We start from the raw sequence: 12,570 nt of genomic DNA on the forward strand, positions 1-12,570 counted from the left end.
AGAAAAATTGTCTGGATATCTTGAAAAATGGCACAAGAAATGCAAAATATAATTTATGATATGTCATAGAAATAACAGAGGTGAAATACTGGAAGTATTTTCAGGTACCATATTAAACTGGTCTTTTTGACCCAGGAAACTGGAATGACACGTCCACATTTGAAAAGCCTGAAAGTTGACATAGCTATAATTCCTTACATAATTTACATGTATCTCATGATAGATATTTTCAAAAATGGTAATCTTATTTAAAAAAAAAACAAACATGTCCTTGTCTCACTTCCCCCATCCTGTGGTCCTTTTAATGAGAGAGGCTAGGAGTCACAGTTAGAAATGGGAAAATAGAGTCTGATTGTACACCTAGTACAAGATAGGCATAGCACAGAAGCAGGAATAAGTTAAAGAGGGACATAAAGAAGGAAGAGAACAGAGAAAAATTCTTACTGTGGGTCTCACCAAGTACAGAAAGTCCCCTTTGCATTTAGGTTGGAGGGAGGTGAGATGAAATTATCACAGCCTTACGCTTTGGAGAAGCATATTGAGAACAGCAGTCACACTGTAGGAAATCCTAGTAACTCCTGCCTGCGACATAAGGTCCTACCACTTCTCACTGTCACTGTCTCCCGTGTTTCAAGGGAGGGATTTGACAGCCTACTACAGACTCTTGAGGTGCTGGGAACAGGTGAAATGATGTTGACAGCCACAGAGGGTATGGACTACTCGTGGCACAGTGATTCTGTGCTTAACTGTGTGTGTGAGCAAAGGAAATTCAGTTTAGCTACTCTGTTAGCTAGAAAGAATAATTGAGAAGACAATTGAAAATTGCCGTCTGTTCATTTGAAATTTTACTATAACGCTATAATGTCTACCTGGTAGTTTAGTTAACAGAGCCTAGGTTATGCTGCAGTAATGAACTCCAAAATCTCAATAGCGAACACAGTAAAAATACTTGCTCATGCAAGTTCTGCCATCGGTCTGAGCAACATGCCTGGGCGGCAGTCCTTGAAGTTAGGACTCATGGATTTAAGGTGTTTCAGTCCTATAGCACCTGCATCTCAAACCATGGTTGTGCTATTGCAGCAAGATAACAGTTGAGAGAGTTCTGGAGCGTCTCTCACTGCCAATCAGATGTTTTGACTTAGAAGTTATACATGCCACTTCCTATAAAATAATACTGTTCAGATATAGTCATATGATAACCTAACTTCAAGGGGTCAAAAAGAGCAAGCCTTCCGTGAGCAGTAAAACAACAAAGAACTGGAGGCAAGTAAGTGCTTGAAATCTCTACTACCCCCGGTCAAGCGTCTATTTCAGATGCAAAAACAAAGATTTACCAGAAATAATTAATAGAAACTGCAGAATAATTGAAGGAATGGGAAAAATGTGTAATAATTTTTTTTAATTTATGATATTGTGAACTTGCTGACATTATCTTGGGCTTAAAAAGGGTAAATGTTCTTGTGTATTTCTGTAAGAAATAGAAAAAAAATAAATAAATTATGGATAATAAATTAATTAATAGAGAGAAGTTAATGAAAGAAATGAATCTTTTACCAAATTTCTGAAACTCAGTAATGGATGACTGAATGATGTAGAATCTTTAACCTAGGATTTTTCAAAAATTGATCTAGAAGACAGTACTGAAAACATTCTTGGGGATAAAAATCCCACACAGATTGCTTAGTCTTTCTCCTCCTTGAAATAGTGACTCATAAATCTACCTTTAGGTTGGACTTTTTTTCCCCCTAATGAAAGCTCCATGTGATTGAAGTTGAGTGGCAATGCAGCAGTAAGGGGTACATATTTTCCCTGCTAATTCTGTCGGTCACTTCTCATTCTAACTACATAAATCTATGGATATTTTTCTATAGAGAGGTAATTTTCAGCTTTATTATGTAGTTAACTTCAGTGGCAACTATTTCTTGTAAATTAATCTCTAGATGCGAATCTTACAAGGACAACTTAATGGTAGTAGAGGTATGTTTTAAAGCAATACTTGGCATCACAGGTTGGTGAGTTTTGTTGTTTTTCATTCTGTCTCACATCTGCATCATAAACAACTATAACCCCTCCTGAGTTATCCACCGTTAGTTAATCATATAAAAGATTGTTGCTATGAATTAGAATTATTGCTCTGCCTTCTTGAGAGGAGTTAAATTAAAAGAAATTAGACCTCTAAGTCCCTGCTTCAATATTTTCTCTCATCTACAAGAATATTTCTTGGAGAAATGCCATATCTGCCTTCAGCTATTCAACTCACTGAAGAGTCTATTCTTTTACTGAGAAATTCAGTGTTTATTCATGGAACATGCATGTTACAATATTACAGTGATTATCTGTTTTCTTTGTCTATGGTCAAAGTGCCATCTGTAATAAATCTAGCTTTCTTAGAAGGGTGGCATCTAGAACGTCATCTATCAATGTTCAAATTATTAGTAGGAATATTTTTTCTACCATAATAAATAATAAATACCACAATAAATATCACATTGATACTCTTCTTCAAATTTACTCATGTTTACAATTAAAATACTATTGTCTATGGGAAATAAACAACAACTCAATTTGGTTGATTTTTGCATTTGCAACATTATTTTTATACAATATTTATATAGTTTAAAACACTTTATATTGAAATATACTGATATTAATGTTTAAAATTTACTATTTTGAGAATAGCATTATTATCTTGAGAATGTAAATAATAAAATTTCTTATTCTTTATATTCTAAGTGATTAAGTTAATCTGTATGTTACTTTCAAAGTTTAGCTTTAGACCATTGCCCAACGTAACTCTGGATTAAGATTCAGAACAATTTACAAGTATACCTCATTTTATCGTGCTTTGTTTTACTGCACTTCACAGATATCGCATTTTTTACAAATTGGAATTTTGTGGTAATGCTGTGTGGAGCAAGTCTGCTGGTGCCTTTTATTTTTTTTTTAAACTAGGGATCTAGGGATCGATCTATCTATCTATCTATCTATCTATCTATCTATCTATCTATCTATCTATTTATGTATGTATTTATTAGTTTATCTTTACTATAGGTTTTTATTTTATTGCTCACCCTTAAATCTTTTTTTTTTTTAATTGAAGTATAGTCAGTTTAATTGAAGTATTGTCAGTTTAATTGAAGTATTGTCAATTTCTGGTGTACCATACAACGTTTCAATCATACGTGTACATACATATATTTATTTTCGTATTCTTTTTCATTATGGGTTATTACAGCCATTTTTCAAACAGCAGTTGCTTGCTTTGTGTCTCAGTGTCACATTTTGTTAACTCTCAGCAATATTTCCAACCCTCTACCAGCAAAAAATTATAACTTGCTGAAGGCTCAGAGGATAGTTAGCATTTTTTAGCAGTAAAACATTTTTAATTAATGTATGTACATTTTTTAGACATAGTATTATTGCATACTTAATAGACTATAGTGTAATATAAACAAAATTTGTGTGACTCACTTTATTGCAATATTCACTTTGTTTGCAGTGGTTTGGAACCAAACACACAATAATTCTGAGTTACACTTACGTATAATTTGATATTGTTTATTCCCATGAGTTAAAATATAACATTAAATTGTTAATAATATGGTGTAGGTGCATATTTTGACAGAAATTATTCAATAAAAACATTTAATTCTATTATATGTGGGTGTATATAAAAAATGGCTTTTTTTCATAGATTAGAAAAGAGTATAAAAGTATATGTACCAAAATAATAACACTAGTTACCTCTGGATTATGGAATTTGCATAATTATTTTTAGTGCATTTCTTAGGTTTAAATATTTTTACAACCATATTGTATTATTTTCACAATAAATATAAAGGACAAAATATTATGCATTGAGGCTATTTTGAGAGTCTAACATTCAGTTTAAATAGCAGATATTAATAATAACATTTCAGTGCGATGTGGGCTGGTACATATTTTTTTCTACGATTTAAACTTGGGTTCTCTATTTTCTTTTTCACAAAAATTTAGAAAGACTCAAATATTTATAGCGAAAGTGTTCTCTCTAATTGTATCACAATGAAGCAATATCCACACATTATGGTGGAAATCCTATTTGTAATGCTCCTGCTACAGAGGTGGAGCAAACTGATTAGTGAGGAACTGGTTAGTGAGAGTTTAGACAGAATGCCAGCAAACATTCCAAGTGTACTTAAATATTTAATTCCTGGTATATGAAAATAAAAATGACTAGTTTTTCTCCTCTAACTGAGAAAAATATTGAAGGCTATACATTTCTTCTGGGAATAACTTAAGAACAACTTTTTTGTTACACATTTTTATATGAAATATTAATTTCATTGCTTGCTAATTTTGGATTATATTTGTGGATCAAGCTTTTTTTTTTAGCACTTTGTATTATTTTAGTAAATCCTTACAAAATCTTTGTGAACTATGTATTATTTTCCCCAATATGCCAATGGGAAAGTAAAGCATGGACATTTAAAAAGAAGATTGCCCAAGCTCACACCCTTAATAAGTGGTATATTTGAACCTAGGAAGTCTAGTTGCTGTGTTAATCTCTATGCTATATGGAGATCCTAAATAATAAGTACTCTCAGTTTTGCTTGCTGCTTTGATTAAGGCTTAGTAAGAGATACATTTGATTTTTTTCTTAAACGAATTAAGTTCAAAATTCAAAATATATGCGATACTGTGTTGACAGACCTTTCTGTTACCCCTGTACCCTGTCTTCTAAAAAATATATCTTCATGTTTTTTTTTCTCCATTGAGGTGTTAATATTTTTATTAAATTTTATTAGTTAAGTGTGGGATCTCAATACTGAAAGACCTTCTCAACCAACCTGGAATGGCTTGAAGGTAGTAAAATACATGTCTTCTCTGTTTTCTGGTGTCCAGAATCCCTGAGTTCTTGAGTGACCCTCAACCAACTAATCCATTTATTCAACAGTGTTTGATGTGGCAAGCTTAGAGAAATAGCTTTGATATAAGGGTAGTAAATATTTTTCCTAGTGTTTTTAGTCATTTAATCTGTATCATGATGATTTTTATGAAGGACTTTTATTTCTTAACGGAGGTACTGGGCATTGAACTTAGGATCTCATGGATGCTAACTAAGCACGTGCTCTGCACTGAGCTATTCCTTCCACCCTCAATGCAGAATTTTAAAATTTTGTGCAGTTTTTTTTTTTTTAGTCAGTCCTTATGGCTTCAGGATTTGTGTGAAAGTTAGAAAAGCTTTTACTACTTGAGCATTTGATAAAAAATGTCATCATGATTTTTCCCAGTATTTCATGAATGTTTAAAAAAAATTTGTGTATAATATATTTATTGAAGTATAGTCAGTTTATAAGGTTGTGTCAATTTCTGGTGTACAGCATAATGCTTCAGTCATACATGAAGATACATATATTTGTTTTCATATTCTTTTTCACCATAAGTTACTACAAAATAGTGAATATAGTTCCCTGTGCCTGGAGATTGTCATTCTAAGTGAGGTAAGCCAAAAAGAGAAAGAAAAATACCATATGATATCACTTATATGTGGACTCTAAAAAAAAAAAGACAAACTAACTTATTTACAAAACAAAAACAGACTCACAGACATAGAAAACAAACTGATGGTTACTGGGAGGGGAAGGGGTTGGGAAGGGATAAAATGGGAGTTCAAAATTTGCATATACTAATATATATATACATATATATATATGTATATATATAAAATAGATAAACAACAAGTTCATATGAATGTTTTTGTATCTAAGATTTTAATCCCTTTGGAATTGATCAGGTGTAGTATATATGGCATGGTATTTAACTTTACTCCAGTTCTTTGATCAAAGAACCCAACAACATTTATTCCTTCAATGACCTGAGGTGTGTTTATTCAATAGAAAAGGTTAGAGTATATATTGGCTTTTCTAGGGACTTTCAACTCTGCTCTTTGGATCTCTTGATTTATTCATATGCCATTAACATGTTCTTAAAATTACTGAGGCTTTGTAACTGATAGGAGGATCCTCCTGTTTATCTTTTGCTTTCATGATTTTCAAGATATTCATATTTTGCCTTTTCCCATAGAAACTTTAGAATCTTTTCCAGCAAAAACACTTTCTGTTAGTGTTTTATTTAGATTATATTGAATTTATGATGCAATTTATTGTGAACTATACCCTTTTCTTCAATAAGAGTTGCATAGATCCTTATTTTTTCTGATTTATTCTTCGCCTTTTTACTTTCTCTGGGTAAATTTTCTGCAGATTTTCTTTTTTCCCAAGAACATGGCCTGTTTTTCATTCTGTACAAGGCATTTTTATCCTTCAGAAGCATTTTAAAATTTCACTTCTTTTTCATTTCTTACTAATATTATTCCTAGATGGTATATCATTTTGATGGTTGTTAGGAATCAAAAATTTCTTCCATTGTGTGTTTAATTTGATTATATGAACATATTTATGTCTCTATATTAAGTTTTTGCACCACTTTAAAAAATATTTATACTGGTTTCTCAGTTGATTCACTTGGGTCTTCCAGATTTAAAATAATATTATTTGATAGTAACAGATTATTTTGTCCCTCACACTTTTTATGATTCTAATTTATGTCTTGTGTCTAATTATTTTGACAAGTAATATCTCTCTCTCTCTTTCTCTTTCAGGATTAGATTTGAACAAGTTAGTCATCTAGTAGTTTCTTCTTAATTGCTGTGTACAAGTTTGACTGCTTTGTGTACATAAATTATTACTTTTTATGATATGTCACTATTCTGTTTAGTAAGAGTTAACTTAAAATTCGTCTTTAGTATTATTAAATATTGCCTCTGCTTCTTTCTCTTTATTTGCACTTGTCTAGTATCTCTTTATTCAACTTTTATTTATAAACCTACTTTATCCCTTTCTTTAGTGTTTTCTTTTAATAGCATAGAACTAGTTTTCATTTTTTTGCTGAAATTCTCTTCTAATTAGAAAATATAGTCCATTTATATATACTACAATGATTAATATATTTAACTTTTTATTTTTATTTTACCCTTTATTGTCTTGATTCTTTTCTTTCTCTATTCCCATATCACCAAATCTCTCACCAAGAGGATCTTTTTCCTCATTGTTTCCCTACCTTTATTCCGATAGGTTTTAACGTATCCTTTTTCATGCCCTTTCTCTATCCATTTAACTTTTTCATTTTATTATAAAAATAATTTAGTAATTTTAGTTTCAGAACATTATTAAATTTCCTGTTGAATTATGGCTCTTCTAAATCAAGAATCCTTATTTTTTTTTACATATACTAAGTCACTTTTTCATTATTTATTTAGATTTGAAACAAACATATTAACAAGTTACTAATATTTTATATATGCCAAGTGATTTTATAGTTACCCATTTAGATTTAACTATAGTTTTTGCAAAGTCAATACTCATATTCATTTTTTCTCTTTTCCTATTTCCCCATACTTAATTTGTTTTTCTGATATATTTATTTTTTGGTTAGAATCTGAGATATTGCTCTTAGAGAGAGTGTAGGCTGATATCTTCTCTCCTTCTTTACATGTCTGAAAATATTTGTATTTCATGATAATAGTTGAATGACATGAACTGTTGATTAGGTTTAGAATTATTGAGAATTAAGTTTCTTTCCCAAAAATTTTACAACTGCTATTCCTTATGCTGTATTTGTTTAAAGTTGTTGATTCCTATTCTGTAAAAGATGCTTTTTTTTTTTTTTTATCTAGCAACTTTTCAGAATCTCTATTTAAATTTTCAAGATTATATCCAGGGCTATATCATTTTGTAATGTCTGGCATAAATTTGGTAAAACTTTCAAAAGAAAGAGTCCATGTTTTATTATTATTTATTTAATTATTTCCTATTTTTTCTCTGTTCTTTCCCTCCTGGTAATTTTATGCCAATTCAGTGGTACTTTGAATTCTGGTTTTCTTTTCTGATCCATTTGATATTAATTATTTTTAGAGTCATAAAATAACTCTATTGTTGTATTTAAAAGTTGTATTTAGTGGGAGAGAAAAGGCAGAGTAAACTTATTCCATCTACCCTGGATCAGGAAATTCCCTAGGGACCGAAACGCCAAAGGGGGGAAAAATAGTTTAAACAGTAGAGTAATCAAAGATGAAAAAGAATTGGTAAGCTTGAAGATATACCTAAAAATTACTCCATATATAACAAAGATACACATGGAGTTGAAAAACTCAAAAGGCATGTTTGGATCCTAGAGAATCAAATGAAGTACAAGTATATTAAAAGACAATTCTAGAATTAAATCATAAATAGAATGAATGAGAGCAAATATTCAAAAAGACAATAGCCCAGAAATTTCAAAAGTGAATAAAAATCATTCTAGAATGAATGAAAATTACTGATAAATAAAACTTACTTACATAACACCACTCTAAAGTATGTGTGGCTGGAAAAAAAGATACATATAAGATATGTGACCAACAAAGGTATTGTGTCAGATCTCTAAAGCAATTCCAGAAATCATCAGAAAAAAATATGGGAAGAAGAGACAAAACATATAATCTTTATTTTCAAAAGAGGAAATGATAAAGGGGAATAAAAATATATACAAAGTTTACTCTCTTTGATAGTCAAAAATATGGAAATTAAAACCATAAGGAGATCTCATTCTACACATGTTTTAAATGTATTCAACACTTATCTCACTGAGCATTCATTAAATACAAGACATTGTACTAAGAACTCCAGGGGCTCTAAAGTTGGAGAATACAAAGCAGGTTAACTGCCATCAGCAAGTTTACAAAATGGTAGAGGAGGCATAATTTTTACAGAGAAAGATTAAGAAAATAGCATCCCAGTTTGAGGGAGGTATTGTTAACAATAAGCTATTAAGATAGTAAAATTATGTATGGAAAAGAGATGCACTATTTAAATAATTTATAGAGAACTAATCACATGTACTAACCTTTCCCAACTAAAAATGCAAGTCTAACTAAAATATTTCTTATTTTTGGCCTTTTGAAACAGAATTAAATATTCCCTTATTTATAATAGTGGACTAGTGCTTATTGTCTAAAAATTAGTGCTACATATATCTGCTTCTCTCAATACATGTTAACATTTTTAAGAACAGCAATCCTGCTTTTTCATCTTGGACAGCTAGAATCCATCATTGTATCTATCCCATAACATATTTCATTTGCATGAATAAAATGTAAAAAACATTTATTCGGTGTGACAGAAACCAAAATCCAGGCAAAAAAATCTCTTCTTTCTTTGGTAGACAATGAAAAATCAATGAAGTTCTAGTGACATGATCAAAACCATATTTTAAGAAGATGAATTTACTTGCCCCATACTTGATAGACTGGAGAAGAGACTGAGTTAACAGGACAATTAACAGAGTCCTTGAGAGAATCAGCATGTGAACAAGGGTAGCGGCAGATGAGTAAAGGTGATAGGACCATTCGGCAGGTAAATCTTAAATGAACAGACGGTAGTAACCCATAAGGTGGATATTGATGGCTAGGAGAAAACAAAAGAGGAAAGGATGAAGAACATTTGTTCGGTATGAAAGTTCTCTGTTGTGTGTTGAACAGATCACTCCAATTGCATGTTAGAAGATGAAATTAATCGAGTAAGCCAGTTACGGAGAACCAAACATCAACACAGTTGAATTGTGTGCCAATAGATATCTAGGGCGGCTCAGAATAAAAGAAAAAGTAAAGAAATGTTGATTGTGCCTGAAAATATGCAAATTATTCAGTGTGGAAATTATTTCTAGGAGAAGATGAATATTGTAAAGGATTATATTAACAAAAGAGTAAATAGAATTGGAAAATAGGAGTAGCAGATGTTATCTTTTGTTTTCTACGTGTCAGAGCCAGCAAGTCCTGTGTTCTCAAACATTATGATTTAAATTGCTGTAGCCCACCATCCACTAGGCATCAGGTGTTCGAACTTAATCTTAATACTGGATAGGAAACCTTCAAATAAAAAGTGATACTGCACTCTGGAAGCACTGCTATCGAAGTTTTAAAAATGTGAGTCTGTACTATCAAATTCTTCACATACAATGGATCAGTGTGAGTCAGAATATTGGTTATGCTGTTGCCGAGTCAAAACTCGTTCTGCTCGCCACACGACAGGCCAAAAATTGGGAGATGAGGTGTTGGGGCAGGAATAGCAACTTTGTTCAGAAAGCCAGCAGACGGAGAGGATGGCAGACTAATGTCTTGGAGAACCACCCTACTCCAGTCAGAATACAGGCTCCTTTTATGCAAAAAAACAGAGGAGGGGGTGTGGTTGGTTATTGCAAACTTCTTGCTGCAGGAATTCTTTGTTCTTGCAGCTGTCCATGTGGGTCAGACCATGGTGTCCCTGTAAACCTCCAACAAAACAAAGGTTATTCTCTATTTTGCAACTTGCCATCTCTATATAAGTGCAGAAGTGCTAACATCCTTAAAGGTCAGAGCCCCGAGAATAGGCTCTCCTATATATTTCAGGCTAAAGGCAACTTGTTTTATGAAAGGTGCAGAGCTAGCAAGAATAAGCCTAGAAAACAAGGCACAGTGGTTAAAACTAAAGGAATAGATCCAATATAGAGTCAGATTTGTTCTCCTCTGTTACAATGCTTTAAACCTTCAAGAACTGAGAAGTTCCCTCCCTTCATTGTTGATCTGTCTACACATGCATAATTTATGCTCCACACTCTTTTCTATATCCACTTGTATAAAATTATATAAAAACAGACATATAAATAATCCATTGAAATTAAAGTAAATTATTCCAGAATACTCAAAACTATATTCTTATTCAAGATCCAGAAATTAACTTTAAAATGCCATTTTAAATTTTCTATCAAGGTAATACTTGTTTTATACATAAATAGGATAACATGAGGACATTTTGGAAATCTCAATCTACTTTCCAGTTTGGATAGAGCTTCTATTTAAAGAGCTTCTTTTTATATTTACTTTTATATTGCAGATGTATCCTATTTCAGGCTAAAACTGAACACACTATGTTGGTGAATTATCATGCCCTAACATGCAAGCACCTGTATATATTTTAAAAATTTAATTAATTATGTTTCCATAGATTTTATTTAAAAAAATTGATTTAAAGTCCGAAAAACTAATTTCTGTTAAAATATTATATGATGTACCATCCATGCCATTCAGTTTTTCTATTGCTAATGTATGGGAATGAGGTTTGCTTATCACTGCTTCAGAAGGAGAGCTAGTTGTTGATTGGTACTTATAATAGGACCTCCTGTTCTTTGTAAGAAGACTCACCAGGGTAGTACTTATAGCATCATAAAAATTAATTCATACGTGAAAATATTTTTTGCTTTGATAGTTTGGGTATAAAATGATCTCTTTAGCTTTCGTCTATATTTATAGTCACCACTGAGATGAAAGGTGATTTCTCTCCATCAACCTGGCTCCAGTCTGTTATTTCTGACCACATCTATTCTTGTTATTTTTTGAATCACATTTTTCCCCTCACCAGAATTATTGTTTTCCTCTTTTAAATACCAAAACTTTCCTCTTTTAAATACCACTCAAATGATAACATTAAACCAAATTCTTATCAATGAATTTTTTTCCTAGATATTCCCAAAATAATTGCATTCTTTTGCTGTTATCTGGCATGATTAGACAATCATGAATTAAGTGTTCCTGGTTAATAGCTTTATCTTAAACATAATCTATACATGAACTATCAGTTTCCAACAAATAAAAAAATTAAAAAAGTTCTAACACTAAACACATACACACAATTCACATATATGTTTTCATACTTCATAAATTACTCCAAAATCTTGCAATACCTTGAGGTCATCAGTAGTAACTTTATTAACTATTTTATAGTAGACTTGCTTCTTTTCATCAATTAAATACAATTTTATTATAATTTTAATTGGAAATATAATCTATATCTTATTTTAGATTTTTTTGGCATAGAAAAATTGGCTTTACTTGGTCCCTGTCCCAAGAAAACTCAAATTTAATCTTCCAGTATTCCAAATATTTCATTCTTATTTCTGTAATCCCTATTCTGTACTCTAGTAACAAAAATAAATCAGTTTTTAAATCCATATGCCTTTCTACCCTATGTATAAATATAGCTAAAAATATAAAATTTTGAGAAATGTATTCTGCTCCAATTAGAATTAATTGGATAGAATGTTTCCTCCATTGAAATCTTATCAGGCAGAAAATTGTCAGAAACCAAACATGTGTCATCCAACATATATAAAGGTCATTTATGTTTATTATCATAGTGAAACAAATATGTAAATATTCTTGTTCCACAGTTGTTTTGTGCAATTGGTGGCAAAATAAAAAATTAATTTGTATCATCAAAGCTTTTTAGTATTAATTTAAAAATCAAAGAAAAACATGTATTTATAATATTTAAATACAAATTACTTTTAATACACACAATACACTCATATTTGGAGTAAACTATAATTAAAAAATGGATCATGATCACAACCTGTAATAAAAAATGGATCATGACAAAGATAAATAAATTATGATCATTCTAGTATAATCATCATTGGTTTTTCTACTTATGAGATGTTTACCTTAATATATAAAGA

This window comes from Camelus bactrianus, chromosome 1 (genome assembly GCF_048773025.1).
Source record: "Camelus bactrianus isolate YW-2024 breed Bactrian camel chromosome 1, ASM4877302v1, whole genome shotgun sequence".
In the NCBI taxonomy this organism is placed as follows: domain Eukaryota; kingdom Metazoa; phylum Chordata; class Mammalia; order Artiodactyla; family Camelidae; genus Camelus; species Camelus bactrianus.